This window comes from Rhamphochromis longiceps, linkage group LG15 (assembly GCF_057381845.1).
Source record: "Rhamphochromis longiceps isolate RC_006_pf linkage group LG15, R_longiceps_female_GT1.1, whole genome shotgun sequence".
Classification (NCBI taxonomy): domain Eukaryota; kingdom Metazoa; phylum Chordata; class Actinopteri; order Cichliformes; family Cichlidae; genus Rhamphochromis; species Rhamphochromis longiceps.
The window spans coordinates 38,569,970-38,587,988 of NC_140571.1; the positions used below are offsets into that span (position 1 = coordinate 38,569,970).

The following is an 18,019-nucleotide window of genomic DNA, read 5'->3' on the forward strand; positions in this document are numbered from 1 at the left end:
GGGGGGAGAGAAGACAGAGAGAGCCTTCAGTTGAGTGGTGGCTGGAGAGGGAGGGCCGGACGCATGACATCATTCCCTCAGCTTCTCTGCACGGACAGAGCTCTGGTTTCTCCAAGTGCGCACGGCGGCTGCTGCTGAGGGAACGACTCCTCCTGCCGTACCCAGGCGCGTCCTGAGCATCCTGCGCTCTTGGGTGGATTTTAAAATCACTACTTAAGCCGGCAGGGGAACCCGTGTACGGTTCCTGACTGGACCTGCCGCGGGGACGAACATATTTAACACAAACCCGGGGATTATTGTTTGTTTTAAACATGAAGATGTGATGGGTTTATGAGCTGAGAGAGAGCGTGAGAGAGAGAGAGAAAAAATAAATAAAAGCTGGAACTCCGACACCGACAAAAGGTAGGCAGACTTCTCAGCCTGTTTTCCCGAACAGTGTTTGGCTACTTTTCTTCCACTAGACCTTGGTTTTAATGTCATGGTTTTATCTGTGTGTAAAAGAAAGGGGGGGAGCATCAGGCATGGGGTCTGGGAGCGCACAGACCTCTTCTGTCCTGTCGTTTTAACACCTGCACAGAGCATAAGGCAAGTCTCCAAAGAAAGCGTTTCAGAATACTGCAAGAAAGCACGTTCAAGTTGAAACGGGGCTTAGCGACGGAACGAGATGCTCGAAAGTCCCGGACTCAGCGGGAGATTCGACTCTGCCCTCGCAAAGGTGTTGCTATAGTGGCAGAGCATATCTGCCGCTTAAATAACGGGGATACGTTCACGAACGACGGTCGCAACAGGCACTGCTTCCCTTTTCTGTTCTGCTCTCCCACTCACTTAATTACAAAATGAAAAAAGAAGCCTGGGTGGTTCTGCAGCAGAAAGGCGAAGCAGGATTTCTTTAAGGTCTTCTTTTACTCCTCTTTACGCAGCATAGAGCTTCTTTGGAACATTTCCCATATTTCTTAATCATTCGTTTTTTTCGGGCGGGGGTGTGTCTCTCTCGCTTTCTCTCTCTCTTTCTGTATCTCTCTCTCCGCGTGTGTGTGTATGTGTGTGTGTGTGTGTGTGTGTGTGTGTGTGTGTGGTGGGAGGGGGTTCTCCATCTAGCAAGTGCATCTCCACAGGGGGGTGTTTCATTGACCAAGTCAATCGTGACAGGCGTTTCGTTAGAATCCGGCTATATAGGCATGCCCACAGACCAGGACACATCCAGCTCTTCTCGTAGGCATCGACCGTAAAAATGTTATTTTCGATCATTTCTGTCCCCTGTATCTCTTTCCCCTTTCTCTCTGTGGATCTCTTGTTTGATCAGTATTCAAGCGTGACCTGTAAGTGTTGGACTTTGAGAGCGGCGTTTGGTCTGCGCCCCTGGACGGGCTTTTGCTTTTGCGCATCACGTTGCCTCTGGCTTGTAGAACGTATTTGGGCTCGTTTCGAGGTGCGTCGCTTGAGCTTTCCACAGAGCCACCGAGGTGGAGTCAGCACAGCAATGACACTGACTTTGTCTAATTGCCAGTAACGTCCTTGCTGAAGCTGGAAACTCCGAAACGATTGGAATTTGCTCCCGTCTGTAGATCCTGTCGCTCCCGTTGACATTTGACGTAAAATACCTTGTGTTTAGCCTCTGAAGACATATCTAAAAATGTAAAAAGCTGGTTTTACACACACACACACACACACACACACACACACACACACACACACACACACACACACACATATATATATATATATATATATATATATATATATATATATATATATATACACATAAACAGTCACCGGGACACGGACTACAAACTGAGTAACCATTTTTTAAGTTTTATAAGATTTGGATGATTCCTCTCATAGTTTAATATTTTTATAAAAGCAAAGCAAACACATCATGTATCATTCGGATTCATTCTTTTTATTATTCATGAGAGCAAGGATAGTCTTTTTAGGCGATTTCTTATTTCTAACAGCATTTTTTTTTTATTTCTAATAGCATATTTTTATTTGGAGCTTGGTTTTGCCATATTTGGCACAAAACAATTTAGTCTATCATTTTCACGAAGTTGTGCATTTCCCATCTTGTTCCATCTCTTTGTTTCGATCGCAATGAGCGCATCGCGGGTCAGCAAAGCTCATTAAAGCCAGAGGAGAGAACAATATCTCGCCCGCGCCCGGGTTGTTAAAAGAAAATGGCTTTATTCATTTTTCTCTGTACCAGTGGTAACTTAGTTATAGCTTTTTTATGGTGCCTGGAAATGGCTCACAGGCTCGCGGTGCTATGTAATGTAATCAAATTTATGATGTTGCTGTGTATTACAATTCCCTGTTATGCTCCGTCACATGAGAAATTTGGAGTGACTCCCGCCCCCTCGCCCCATCCTCCACACGGGCAAAACACAATGCCCAGAAACATCAGAACAAGTCAGGTTAACAGCCACCAGTGGGCTGAAGAAGAAGAAGCACGCACCCCTCGCCCCCCACTTAAAATAGCCCACGATACTTCCTAAATTATATTCTGACTTATGCTACCACACATTTATTCAAGCAACAAACCACGTGCCTCTTGAGTTTTACATTTTTCACATTTTATGCACATTTCTTTTCCAGTAACAGTCAAAAGTTTGATTTCTGCAAGGAAGATTTAGAAATATGCAGAGCTGATTTCGTAATGATGAAACAAATAATGTGATGCAGCTTAGCACACAGAGCAAGACATGCACACATACAGATTTGTATTCCCTCATCTTTTTTTTAGGCAGAACAGCACCCTTGGGATTCATTTGGCTATTATTTGTATGATTTTAATATTTCAGTCTAATTTCTAATTCAGATCCATCTTTTAGAAAGATGTGTCGCTATGTTTCTGTCCTCCTCTTAATATTAAGATGCAGTGGTACCCAATGATCACTAATGCAGAGTACAGTCTTTCCTGTCTGACAGGCCTGTGGAAGAACAGCCTTTCATACTTAATTGGAGAACACATTTTATGCAGTTCTTCAGCATCCAATGTGTGTTCATGGAGCAGTCAAATACCCATGTTAGACATGCAAAAGAGGTCATTCTAACAGATCAAGGATCAAAGATTTGGATAAAGTCAGTGAGGACTGTTCTTTAACAAATAATATTGTTGCTGGATGTCTTGATACTCCTCTTGTTCAAGATCAGGTGGCTGAGGTGCAAGGTGAAACCCTCATTGACACAACCAGTGAGACCAGTGAGTGCAGAGCATTAAAGATGTTGTAATAGAAGAGTATGTTAGCTTAATATTCAGGCTCTATGAATGCATGAAATATGTAATAGGATGGCATGTTAGCATCCGTTGTTTGCTCCTGCTGAAATATGCTTCAGATATACTTGCCTGTCGCCAGCTGTACAGTCAAGATACTTTCAGGCACACGAGTGAGGCCACGGCTGTTAAAAATCACCACTGGACTTGCAAATATGTAGAGCGACAGACAAGCACCTACAGACTCACGCACATAAACATATGATTTTATTACAAGATGAGCCATATTCTGCAGTTTCATCAAAAGCCACCAAACCAAAATTTTTGGTCACGCTATTAACGCAAGTGAAATGAAAATGGATGTGGAGGGCTGGTAGAGCTATTTATGGAAACTCAGATGCTGTAAAGTAACACCAGAAAGAAAAGAGAGAGAAGAAAATATTAAATCATAGGCACCCTTCATGGAGCGTTTCGTCCATGTGCACTGAGGCAGTCTAATTACCAGGAGAGTGCTTGTTAGTTGTCACCTCCAGATAAACAATGGGCTGTTTTTTTCCTCCTCCCTACCCCCCCCCACCCCCCCTCCTGCCCCGCCTGTGGCAGAGTTTGAAATTCTAGGTAACAAAATGTCAGCTTCAGTGTCCATTCGCCTTCATCTCTGCATCTCTGTAAATAAACCAAAGTAATTTAAATGCACGTTAATAGCGTAAAACACGATTGACATCTAGAACCAAACAACTGCTGACTGCCACTCCAGAGGTGATTAACTTATTAAAGAAAAACTTGGGAAGGATAAAATAATGTGACAGCGCATTTTGGAATCAGCCTTGTGTTTCAACTGTGCCCTATTGTACAGTAAATCTTGTCAGAAAGCATATGGTCCTGAAATATGCTAATGAGTTCTGGAATATTCTAACAGCAAAGAAAGAAATGTCCTTGCATCCTCTGAATTTGTCATTTCAAACAGCTGAGATATAAGCTCTTTAGAGAAAGTTGACTGTCAGAATGGGGGCAAAATGCACTATTCAAAACGTTTCCATGAACATTCTGACCTGGTTTGAGCCTACCATTGGGCTTGACACTTTAATGGCTTTGATATGTATGCATTTTCCCAGCACAGCTAACATGTCAAGCAGGAAGATGTTGTCTGATCCTGGAATAATTGAAATGTTATCCTTCATTCCAAGTAAGGAAAGGAATCACTTGTGAGGGATGGGGTTAAAAGCCTCTGGGCCTTCCCCTTCTTGTCTAATGTGTTAGGCTTAATCTAAAAAAAACCAAACAAACAGATTACTTCGTAAAGCAGGGTCTTTTCACGTCACAAACCCAGTCAAATAATGTGTAAAGATTATAGTGACCAGAGGAAGTATGTTGTACTAGTTTTGCATTTTGCTTCAGTATGGTTTCATTATGCTGTTTAATTTCACTGGTAAGAATTATGCCAAAATATATCATCATGAGATATACCGCCTTTGTGGTATGGATGTGTTATATTACCTATAGTTTCATGTATTTCCAACAAAACAAACACAGGTGCTGTAGCTAAGTTGACACCAAAAAATGCTGAAATCACTTATACCACTGATATCTGTGGCCATGGAAGGGGCTAACACAATAATTCCCTCTCATTCACAGATGCAGTCATATGAAAAAGTCCAATTTTCTTACCCAGCTTTCCCTGTAATGCTAAGTGACGTCTGATTCTCAAACCTGATGGAATATAGAGTGGTTCTCAAAAGGCATCATGACAGAACTGGCATTGCACCAGCACCCTACCAACATCAATAAAGCAGTATGTCAAGCATCACACTTTAAAACAGGTCGTTAAAGATGACTACAGTGGTAATCTGTAGTCTTAGAAAACCCAAGCTCATGGGGGGCTCTTCTCTTGAACGTACCACTGTCTCTCAAAACATTTGTCATATCTCCAGTTGCACTCCAAGCACTCTAAAGATGCTACATGCTCATTGCTGACTCACGTAAACACCTGTAAAAGGAATTAGTCCATTCATTTTTCGTGTGGGGTTCACAAAGGTAATGGGATTGGATATAATGCACAACTGAGATTTCCTGAGAACTAAGTAAAAAATGAACAGAAATGTTGCTTTATTCGTCTCTTTTAACCAATAAAAATTCTCAGATACACAACTTACAAAACATCGATGGCTGTGAGCTTGGCAGGATGTTTTCAGGAAATCAGACAATTAGGAAACCTCTCACTGGATACATGTAAATGTCCTTTGGGAAAACAATTTTCCTCCCGGGGGCTGTGTCTCTTGAAGGTCACAGCAGCATTTCACCTCCCCACTTGTCTTGCCCATAACTACACCACTGGGTATCGCTGGATGCTTCCTGCCAAGCTAGTGAGGGGAAGCTGATGTTGGTATGGGTCAGTGAGGCTGATGCATTGTGACAACAGCAAGAATAATAAAACACTGTCTCGCCTGTTTACTGCTCGCCAGCATTATAGTCAAAGGATTGACAAAGAATGAGTGATTCATATCCTTTTGTGGATAGTCATTTAGGTTTCATTCAGAGGTGTAATGTAACACACCGGTTGTGGTACCTTTGGGGCGTGGTGTAGTCATCACCGGGAGTAGGTGGATGGCTGAAGATGCTTGTGAGGTGAGGAAGGAGATAGAGAGCATGTCACACAATAGGAGGGCTGAATGAAGACAGAGAGAGGATAGCACTGGTGGTGGCCTTGTACATTTCATCTGGAGGCCCTAATAAAACCCTCACAGGCCGGCATTGATCTCTCCCAGAATAATCCATTTAGACTGAGCGTGCCTGGCCATGTGGGGCCTCTTCAATTATTTATGGGAGAATGCTGTGCAAGCTTCCGTTGGGATGCAACAATGTGCCCTGGGAAACCTGTGAACTGCAGATTGCTGGAGAGCAGGGGAGACACTACATTTGGAAGGAGGAGAAATGGCAGATGGAAAAAGAGAACCAGCTGGAGAGAGATATGAGGGACAGGGGGAGAAAAGGTGGACAAAAGAAAACATGGAGGGAAGGTGAAAAAATTGCAAATTTGAGAAGGAAGGAGATGACAGAGAGAAGAAAAAAAAGAAAGAACAGAGAAGCAGTAATGGCAAGGTGCCGGTGATGAAAACAGAGGAAAAGACAAAGAAGAAGAAAAGTCTGCAGGGTTAAGTTTAAGAATACAGCCTTTAAAAAGACAAAGGAGGAGGAGCGATGGGTGAAAATGGAGGATAGAGGAAAAGCAAGGGTGGGTGCAAAAAAATATATATGTAAGGAAATTAAAGAAAGGAGATGAAAAAGGGATATGGACGAAATGATGAGGTGGGCAATGAGGGGCAGAACATACTGAGTAGTAGTGGGAGAAACTGGTACAGATGATGGAAAGCACAAAATAAAAGTCAAACAAGAGTTAAAAGTAAAATAATGGGCAGGGAATAAAAGTAGGTACGAAAAGACAGGGGGAGGAAGGGAGGGGGAGGAATGGGGTAAGGAAGCATCAGAGGTAGAATTATAGATGAGAAAGGGTAGAAGAGTTGACAGGAAATGAGGCAGGAATAGATGGATAGGAAGAAGGTGGAGGATGGGACCTTTAAAGCAAGTCATGAACATCTATTGATCATGGAAGAGTTATGGTTGCTATTGTGCTAAGTGGAGACATGCCAGCTTGACTGGCTGTACAGTTGATCATTATTCCTGCTGCAGTCACCTTTTGTGCTGTGTTGTAAAAAACCCATGGCATTCTTGCGTTTAGTGTTGTGTTTTGATGAAAAGTTTATTCAAATCTTTTGGAAGATTATTTAATCAAAGTGACTTTCACCGTGTCACCACAGGTTTTTCAGGGTGATTTGGTCATACATCTAAGGTTAATCTAACGTTGTATGATAGTTCTTTTCATACCAGGCTACTTATCCTAAACTTCCTGCTGCACAGTGTATTTTGTGCAATTAGCTGTCCACAGGCCTCTCAGAAATCCAGACAGATTTATCTCACCTATAATTCCCAGCATCCTATTAGGTTTTCCGTCCAGTGCCTTCTGCCAAATCCAGATTTATCATCATCATCATCATCGTTTATTTGTATAGCACTTTAAGAACACACCAGGCAGACCAAAGTGCTGAACAACACAGATCAAAACAACAACCAAATTAAAAATACCATAAAATCATTACAAACAATAAAATAAATAAGAAGGTGTCAGTTTCCTACAGAGTTAAAAGCCAGGGAATAAAAATAGGTTTTCAATGGTATATCTTTGCTTCACAGTGTCTCTAACCCTAGTGACCTCTTGATAGCTTCTCTAAAAGCTATTTTAGCATTTAGAACATTGGACGGTGCGGTAGTGTCGCATCACAAAAAGCTCCTGGGTTCATATTCAACCTGGGGCTTCACTGTGTCGAGTTGGCATGTTTTTTTCTGTGTCTGTCTGGATTCCCTCCTGGTACTCTCACAGTCTAAAGACATGGGGCATAGGCTAAGGCTAATTACTGATTCTAAACTTCCTGTATGTGTGAATAGTAGCCTGTCTTTATGTATTAGTCCTGCAACAGAATGATGACTTGTCTGGAACGAACCCTGCCTCTTGCCCTGTGACAGCTGGGATAGGCCCCGACCCCTCCGGTGCCCAGAAGAGGACGGATGGAAGCTATTTTAGCAAAATGTTCACACTTTTCTATTTTCTGCCATGGTACAACTACCATATTAATTCATTAAGAACAGTTGTGCCATCTGTCCTTAAATGATCTGCAATCCACATTAATCTTAGACTAATATAGCTGGCATTTAATTTTTTGATTATATCAAGTCATTAGTGTACTACATTACAAACTCTCAGTGGCAACACAAAGGCGAAGGGACTTCTTCAAATGATTTAAACTGTTAGTGAAGTACTAATTGAGCAGACATGCAGTGGCAATGGGGGGAAAAGAACTGTGTAGTGGCTATTACATAGGCTATGTCAAACTGCTTAATCAGATTTGCTAAACGGTGTGGCGGTGTAGCTATTAACTAAAGATAGCAAGTTTCTCTTTAATTAGTAGGATCCCATTTCCCACCCCTCTTCCTCCTCCCAAGCAGCCACCCAGAATTTATTGTGTGTCCGCAGACATTGATTATCGGATTCTAGTAATTGTTTTGTCTCCGCTTGATTAACAAACCTATGTTTTCTCCAGAGGCTATGTTCAATAGCAGGCATTAATGGCAGGTCTCTGGCACAACTGTGAATGCTAACGAGATGTTTACGATGATTGCAACGGAAATGCATGAAGACTTCCACAGGGGGAAGAAAATGTTTCCTTATTTTCTCAGGTTTAAAGAACAGCAAAGTTTAGTAAAAGATTTCGGACACAAATGTTTGAGTTTGATTGGTCCCTCCGGTTGATGGTGCTTTGTGTTTTTTGTGATTCCAGTCCAGCACACAGGCAGATGGCTGTATGAACCTTGGCATTGTTGGCACGTCAGGAATTTGAGCAGTCTGCCTCGTTTTTGATCTTCTCCTTTTTTGAGAGAGGTTGAGGTGAGAAGCAGAGTGCATTCCAGCTGCTGAGGAATAGGCATGTAATGAGAAAGAGGCAGAGGGGTGATGGAGAGCTTTTGGGGGAGCTTCGGGTCATGCTAAGGGGCTTGAAGAATTCAAGGGCGTAAGGTTTGGATGTAAGCACACTAGTGTACTCAGATTATATATATGTTTTTTGTAAGCCCTGTTACAAGTAAGACCTTTACCTTTTATCTGATGCCTTTCAAAGGTACCTGCCATTCTCTGTCTACCACTACCACAACACCATGACTGGTCTTTGACTCGTATTTCAGAAGAATGCACATAGAAAAATCGAGATTATTTCTTTTCATATATCAAAATGTACAAGAAACATTTGTGTGAGCATGCTGTTACTTCGAAATAATAAATTGGCTGTCCTATTCAACATCCAGGAGGAATTTGGATCACTTATGCAACATTTGTGAATGAAATGATCCAAAGACACCAACTGTACAATCTTATGGCCGTGTTTCAGTATAACACTACTGCACAGTGTGGGCGCCAGCATAGAACTTTCCTGTCAAAGACCTGAAAGTGACTCAGCCTGCAGTAATATTGAGCTGGAATGCACAACCCTGTTGCAATCTAATAAGTTTCATTGATACCTGTAGTGACACATTCTTACAAAGCAACCCGTTTAGTGCAATAACCAGTGCAGTTTTCATTCTTTTGTTGCCCTCCCAGTAATGCAGCATGCTGCACTGAACCATCTGGATGTAATTCTATTTTTCCTGGCTTCTCATCAATTAATTCTATTACATTTCAGTTGGTTTAGCTACACATGTCTACCTGCATTTTAGATCATTTTGTAGTTTTTTATTTTTTTATTTTCTAAATGACCCCACAATTTTCCTGTTTCCAAGTTGATGAAATTAAATGTATTTGTAAGAAAATGAAGAAATGACAACTGATGAATGCAGTCAGTGGGACTTTTATGCTGGCTTCCCCTGTGACAATCACCTTTAGGCCTCAATCTGCTGCTTGAGTTGTCCGTCGGTTTGTACTGTTAGCTCAAATCAGCTGCTGAAGCAAGAACAGGATGCTGCGGGAGACGAGGAATGAGCTCTACTTAAAAGTAATTTATATTTACTGTCGTTTTGTTGGGTGAAGAGGAAGTGACAAATGCGAGCTTGTTGTTTATGAGGCTTGGCTAAGTGCTGGCAGGGCTGCTTTTCTCTGAGGTAGTTGGCTCTGTGTTTAATTCATGTCCTTGGGAGGTGCATTGCTTTGTGGTGTAGTGTGTGGCAGGCGAGCTAATGAGAGGTGAACCTATCTGCTTCTTATTCTCCATCTGCCTCCCTCGCACTTTGCCCCTGCTTTCTCCCACTTCTTGCCCCTGTCTCTCCTGCTTTTCTGTCCTCAGTCTCTGTTTTGACCTTTTTTCTGCTTTCAACCCCGTCCTCACAGCGCCTTTCGTTTTCTGTTACTTTGAGCCGTCGTGGAAAACGTGTACACAAAATTTCCTTGAAATTACCCCCTAGCTTGCTGTGCTTATGTGGATGTGAAACATGGAAATGGAGCATACTCCTTGTCATCACTTCCTGTCAAATAAATCATTCAGACCTTTGACAAAACCCCAAATAGGACTGCCAATTTTCAAAGCTGTCCCGTTCATCACTTTGATTCATCTTCTCAGAGATGGAAACCCCCACCTACCAGCCATCACCACATACTCACACACACAATCTCCCTTCAGTCCTCCACGATCACACATTTACAGTCAGAGAGTTAGCTGGAGAGGCTACCCTGCATTCAGTTTTCAAAGGAGAAGCAGTTCAGTGCAGCACCAGTGGATGTGGGCTCTAAAGCACCCTGAAAGAAAGACAGGAGAACGACAGGGGTGAGCTGAAATGTTGACCTCTTTGTCACCTCAGCTCAGCTACATCCACTTTCTTCTCCTCTTTCTCCTGTGTACCTTGTAAGGTGCTGTTTTAATTGACATGAAGAAAAAAGCTCTAGTTATCTGGCTGCCTGCTCCTGTTTCATGTCACAACTTTTTTTCCCCCCCTTCCTTGTTCCTTGTCCATCATTCCTCTTCTCTGTGTCTTTGCTTCTTAGGCTTTCCCTTCTTTTTATCTGTATTTTTTTGTTTCTTTCTCTCTGCCTCTTCCTTTCTGTGCCTGTCTTCCTTCAGCACAGAAACACAACGTTCCCCACTGATTGCCTGTGTTGTTTCCCTCCTCTTCTTTCCTCCTTGTCTGGTTATTTACATCTCCCTGCCTCACACCAGCCTACTCAACTTGTCTCTCTGTTCTCAGCTCTGACTTGAAATCTTTATGTAATTGCTTCTTAAATTTTGAAATGAGGGTATCAGCTCGGCTGCATAGATTCGGTTTGGAAAACAAAACAATGGCACATGTAGCGGTGATATCTATGCTAGTTCCAGCACAGATGTAATATTAAATCAGTAGACAGTAAACATGGAGGGGGGCTGTAATCAAGATAATGTGTCAAAATATCGGCTCAAATAAGTGCACAGAGGACTTGCAAGGTGTGTGCCATGCTGTGACACTTGGTGGTGGCTGTAGCTCAGGTGGCAGAGCAGGTCAGCCACTAATCAGAAGGTCGGTGGTTTGATCCCAGGCTGCTTCCTGGCTGCATGCCAAGTATCCTTGGGCAAGATACTAACCCCATGTTTGCCTACTGGTGGTGGTCAGAGGGCCCAGTGGCGCCAGTGTCCGGCAGCTTCACCTCTGTCAGTGCGCCCCAGGGCAGCTGTGGCTACAACGTAGCTTGCCATTGCCAGTGTGTGAATGACTGAATGTAGTGTAAAGCGCTATACAAATGCAGGCCATTTACCATTCTACAAGGACTTTGGTTCCAGCTCTTCCTCCATGATTGAGCTGTCTGTATTTCCATCTGGCATCACCTGCCAGTGGTAAACTTTCTCCTTCCATCCGCTGCTTTTCAGTGCATGACGAGTTTTGTTTGACTGACACTTCTGTACGTTCTTCCAATGTTCGGTGTAGTCAGCCCGGAAAATGAAAGAAATCCATTTTCACTTAGATCTGTAAAGATAGCAGCCCATCTCTCAATACTATGTATTTTCATCCATTTCATGATGGACTCGTGAGCAGCTGAATATCATCCTTGCCTCCTGGACAGACAGTAACTGTTCTTTGTTATTGAAACTACCTTTGGGTCACGACGAATCAGTGATATTTCAAATTTTTTTAAAGATGGGTTTTGTGGAATCCTACAAGCAACATATTTTTGAGTTTATGATCAGGTCCACACCAAGATGTGTATATGTGTCTGTATTAGCAGAGAGCAGTTATCCATCCAAACTGATCTTCAAAAGTGCACATCAATTCAATCCTTGTATTGCAATTACTGCAAAACCTACACACACCCAAGATATTTACAATATATGCATAATGCAAAAAAAAGCATTGATAAAACCTGTATAGATGTCAACTAGCTTAATTTGGTATTATTCTTCTGCAGTTCGTATGCTCCTTTCTGTAGATCACTTCCAAAAATAGCCCTTACGTGCGTAGCCTGTGATGGGACTTTCTATACTCCTGGGTCAAATGCCATTCCCTTTTTACACTGATCGTCACCTGTTATGTATTTTTCATAGCTCTGAGTGTCTGTCTTTTTTTTCATCCTGTATTCCCTTTTGCCCCTCTCCTCCCTAAGACCGGCTTGTCCTGTCACTCCAAGGTGGGCCTTCAAACTCTGGCGCATTTTTTCACAGCCGCCCTTTGTTTTCATCTATTGTTCTTAAAAGCGATTATGACCATCAGACAGGGCCATTAAATATTTAGTGGAGCTCAGGCTGCTACGTTCCCTGGCTTCACAGGAACACGCACCACAGATGTTCAAAGTGTCTCTCTGTAGGAAGGCGGTGCACAAATACTTTGAGGGGCAGTCACTCCATTAAATAAAAGCTGCTTTTTGGACATAGAGTATGTGTAGATCTTGTGTGATTCAGTGGCAGTGCTTAGTGTTTCTTTGTCCTTTAGGTAGTGACACACACATATTTGCCTTTGTGTTTGTGTGTGCCTGTCTCTGTTTGTTTAAGTCACTGTGTTTTGCATTCACTCCTATACTCATTTATTTACCTTCTGTCTTTGTCTGTTTTTGGTGCCTGTCCCGCACATTATTTTGCTTTTCAATATTAGAAAATGTATATATAACCCAATCCTCGTTTTCCACTGCAGAAAGAAACAGAATGACAAGTTGCTTGAGAGAAAAAATAAATAAACTCCTCTGCTATTGATTTAACTAAAAACGTGGATTCACCAAATGCCTCTCCTGTTACTGCTACATTTAATATTGAAGTCCAAATCTGAGAAACTGCACTCTGGTGCAATACTCTATAACTATAGGAGAGAATTTTGTCCATCCCTGCTGCTTCCCACCCATCATCTTCCTTTCTGTTTGGAGTAAATCAGGTAAAGCTAAGGTTTTTCCACACTCTGTGATATGTATGCATGATATGTTTTGTGTTTCTTTTTAATATAATTTCAGTTGTGGATTATGGGTAAGCAAAAATCATGCTCACTGTTGTTGTTTTTTTTTGTAATTGCAAAATATTAAACTGAAAATATTTAATTCATCAAGGCTTACAGGTTGAAAAGCTGCAACATTCATTGTTGAAGCCATCGTGCCCTTGAAGCATAACGGAGCTTTGTTGTCTTGGCTGTTATTATTCAGAAGGATTTCAACTGAGAGAGCAGCCAGGAGTTCAGTGTCTTGCTCAAGGATGTTTTGGCTGTTCTAAAAATGAAAAGTGATGTGCCAGTTATGAGACGTCCAACCACAAGTCCATCCTGCCAGTTTATAATCTTATATTTACTGCAAGTCATGATGATGAAAAAATGTTTTGCCCTACTAGATATTATGTCTCATATTGCGTCTAATAATATGGCGCTGTCTGCTTACACCGAAGCTTCATTTTCTATAAACAAGTTAAGTGAGAAACACTCACTCTGTAGTGATTGTCTCATGGCTCCATATCTTCCTCCTGTAAGCTAAAGATGTACAGGTTAATGGAGTGGGAAACTCCTTCTGTCTGCATATTTGTTTTGTCCTGCTCAGAAAACTTTCGGGAATTCTCCATCATCTCAGTATAACAGACAGCATAAACCATTAGGAGTCCAGTTCACCTGTTTGGTGCAAATGAAAGTGAGGATATTTGCAGTGGAGAGGCACAGTCCTCACAATGAGAATAGTTTTGCCAGGTGGTGGCCACAATCCATTGCTCTCTCCTCATCCATCCTTTTTGCTACTGTCCTCGCCCCTCCTGGCATGAGGTGGTACCCTATTCAGGTTGCACAGGTAGTCCAGCTCTTCCTAAATGGCACATCCATATGTGCCACGGGAAGATGGCTTGATGTGTCTACCTGCACAGTCTAAATACAATACAATACAATACAATAGAATTTTATTTATATAGCACATTTAAAAACAAGGTGTATGCCAAAGTGCTTCACAGAAACCAAATAAGAGCAATAATAAGTACAAGTAAATAAAATAATATAAGTACAAATAGAATATACTAACAGGTGGGAGACTTAACTAACCAGTGATACCAGGCATAGTAGGCACGAGGCAAAAGGCTGAAGGTTTAAACATAAAAACATTAATAAAAGCAAAAACTATAAGTTACAGTACAGCTAAAAATGCAGGGTCTAGGAGGCAGGGAAGGCAAGGCTAAATAAATACGTTTTTAATCGAGATTTAAAAGATTGAATTGAATCAGATGCGCGGATAGCTTGAGGAAGATTATTCCAGAGGTAGGGTGCAACAGAGGCGAATGCACGGTCACCTCTGGTCTTAAGGCGAGATCTAGTTCTCTCTCCACTGGCTCCCAGTTGCTTTTAGGATTGATTTTAAAATCTTACTGCTGGCTTTTAAGGTTTTAAATGGCACTGCACCTTCTTACCTGTCAGAACTCCTTAGTACTTATCGCCCCAGGAGATCTTTGAGGTCAGCCGATCTGATGCTTTTAGATGTTCCCAGGTATAAATTAAAGACAAAGGGAGAGAGGGCGTTTGCTGTGGCTGCACCCAGACTGTGGAACAGTTTACCTCCTCACGTCAGATTCTCCAAAAGCCTAGAAACTTTTAAAACTGCTCTTAAAACTCACCTCTTTTCATTGGCTTTTAGAAAGGTTTAATTTATTTGTTTATTTATTTTTTATTTTGATCAGCGAGGTGTTTTACGAAATTGTGTTCTATTGTATTTTTATCTGTATTTACTGTACAGCACTTTGGTCAGCCTTGGTTGTTTTTAAATGTGCTCTATAAATAAACTTGACTTGACTTGACTTGACTAGTTCGCACCAGGAGCATTTGGCCTGCTGATCTAAGCGCTCTCCTAGGGGGTATAAAAGCTGAGGAGATCCTTAAGATAGCTGGGCCCGGTGTTATTTATGATTTTAAAAGTGAGCAATAAGATTTTAAAATCGGAGATGGGAGAGAACTGGAGTAATAGACTTAAACCTACCAGTTTCGGTTAAGAGACGCGAAGCAGCGTTTTGAACGAGCTGCAGTTTGTGAATAAGGGCAGAATGGAGATAAATAACACTGAGATGATCCCAGGAATTGGGCCATTACATGAACAGAGCTGGGCAGGGCAATTTAAAGGCATTAACCAATCAGCAAGACCAGAATCTGCTCCTTTGTGCAAGAAGGCATGATTCCTGCCAGGGCCCCACAAACTGAACTCTAGCAGTCTTTTTAAATGCAGCTCAATTGGAGTTTGCCTGAGAACATCAGAACTGGCATGTCCACCATTGGCACCCTGTTCTCTTCATATTTGACAGTAGGTCACACTGAGTGCATGTGACAGATGTGAAAGTGTCTGGAGACACCGTGGCGAACATTAAGATGCCTGCAACATTATCCAGCATGGCCAGTTAGTCAGTGGGTCGATGCAGCATATCCTTAGAGTGTCACACAGACCTCAACGTGCTGTTGTGTACTGGGCTAAAATCCTCAAACCCATCATCAGACCTTATGCTGTGGCAGTGTGGACTGGGTTGCTTGTGGAGCAGGACAATGAGGCCTCATGTGGCGTGGCGAGGTAGTACATGGGACATATTGGTGCATCTGAAGCCACTATAGCTCATTGATGCCCTGATCCAGGTCTGAGAGGAGATCACCCAGCGCTCCATCTATTGTCTTACCAGGAGCATGCCCAGACATTTTCAGGCGTGCATGCAGGTACATGGGGGTCATAAACATTATGGCCACATCATGATTCAAGTTGGATCAGCTTGTGATTTCAGTTTTTTAGTCCAGGCCTCAAAGTGCTGAAATAACAGATTCCATCCCTCTCAGATGTTTTAGTTACAGCAGTGTGTCTCTCCCTGTTTAAATGCTCATTCACTGCTGAGGTGTCACCTCCAAGAAAATGAGAGCATTTTGTTTTTCAGCTCACCACATACTAGGTCAGGACCTCTGGACGTGACATTGTATTTTACCCTCAAAAGTCTAAAAGGTTGTATTTTAACAAATACCAGGATCTTTGCCCAAAAGGAATCAGTCAGGGTTGTTTCTAAAACCTAATCCAGTAGCAGCTGAAACTGAAAAGTCTAAAACTAGCAGTCCAAGACAAGACACAAGCAACGGTCCTCTGGGTGAACAAATTTATACTTTTACCACCCCAACTGCTCTCTAAAGCAGACTTGTTTTCATTTTTTATGCCTCCTTATCCACAAAGATGCTATTCTAGAGCTCTACCTGTATATTAAAAAGTGACACAAACAGAGTACCCAGTGCATTAAATTGAGACTGTGTGGACAAACTGAACAAATCCACAAGAGTTAAAAACATGAATACTCCTCATTCTGTTGAAGGTGGATAAAGGAACTCAAAAACACACCTAGTGCAGCTTTGAATCTCTGTAGAAGATTAAATCACTGGTTAAGGCAGACTTTGGGTGCAGCTAAGAGGTGTATTTCAAAGACGCTGAAGAGCCTATTCATACTTATCCACGAGTGAGTTATGTTAATTGATGAAAGTCCTTGGTTTTAATGGCCATGTAGTAGCTGGTATTGAGAAGAAAGTGACAAGCTGTGATATGTGCTTGTATGGGCCAGCCAGCTAAACCTCTCTTTCTTCCTCCCTTTTTGCCTAATGGTTGATAATGAAGAGGGCATCTTTACAGAAATGACATGCGCATGTCCTTTACTGGGAACAGACGCACGCATAAAGGCTGGGCTGACTGCCCTTCAGAATACTGGACCTGACATTAATCTTTAAATGACTGTTGCTTCTTCCCTAAGACTTTCAATCCATTAGTGGCCACATCTTGAGATGGAGGAAGATTGCCAAAGAGCCAAAGACAGAGAGCGGGCATCTGTGTGTATGTGTAAGTATGTGTTGCGGATGTGTTGCGGATGTAGAATGGTGGAGAGAGTGCAATGGAAAGGATGATGTCAATGATAATGGAGGATGAGGACAGGGAATCAAAGAGAGACAGAGACTGGCTTAGGCCACGATGAGGTATGCAGAGATATTGTGTGATAAAACAAGTAAGACAGAGAGGGTACACATCTTCAAAAAAACCAAAAAAAACTTGTCATGTCAGCAATCATATTCCTCCATTGATGCCACACTGGCACACCCTGTTCCCCCATCTTACACTCACACACATGGATTAAACTGAGATTCGGCATCAAAGTGTGGTTTTTATTTTTATTTTTTTTTGTCTTGTTTTGACAGAACAACAGAATCAACAGATACTGAATTACAAAGGCAAGTTAATGTTTCATGTTAACATGTGATCCCAGTCTTGTTTCAGTCTCCAACATTTCCATTATTGCACACTGAATTGCACCTCTCCCCTCGCCTTTTTTCATGCTATTGTTCCCTTACTTACCTCCTCCTGTCATTTCACATGTCCCTTTCACACAGTCATTCCATATATCACTCTGTTTCTTGTTTTGTCCACACTTCCTATTCTGTTCCGTCTTCCCTTCAGTTCAGATCCTTCCTCACATCTCACCTTATTTTTTTCTTTGCCTTGACCTTCTTTTATTCTTTTTTCTAATTGTACTCTCTCCCCGCTATTTTCCGATTCTAACTATATGGCTACTGCAATTACAACTTTTCTACCCAGCCCTTTTTCCCTTTCCTCCTTTTTATGTCCCTTACCTTTCATCCTCCCCACACCCAGCTTACTCTCTCCTTCCTTTCTTCCATTCTCTCTGCTCAACCCTCTTCTTTTCCCCATATCCTCTTGTCCCCTCATCTCCCTCCCGCTGCTTCTCTAGCAGTGAGCTATAGTGACTCTGACATCATTACCCTTGTTGTGACAGGTTTCATTTGTACCCT

General features: G+C 42.1%; 1 protein-coding gene across 1 annotated transcript in view; it reads left to right on the top strand.

The window, feature by feature from the left end:
* The first annotated feature begins 279 nt into the window (after positions 1–279).
* ptprsa (protein tyrosine phosphatase receptor type Sa) overlaps positions 280–18,019 on the top strand; it is a 240,661-nt gene continuing 222,921 nt past the window's right edge. Inside the window, exon 1 of the mRNA XM_085381289.1 lies at positions 280–402. The gene's annotated coding sequence lies outside the window, so the exon portion shown is untranslated. The remainder of the gene's footprint in view (positions 403–18,019) is intronic.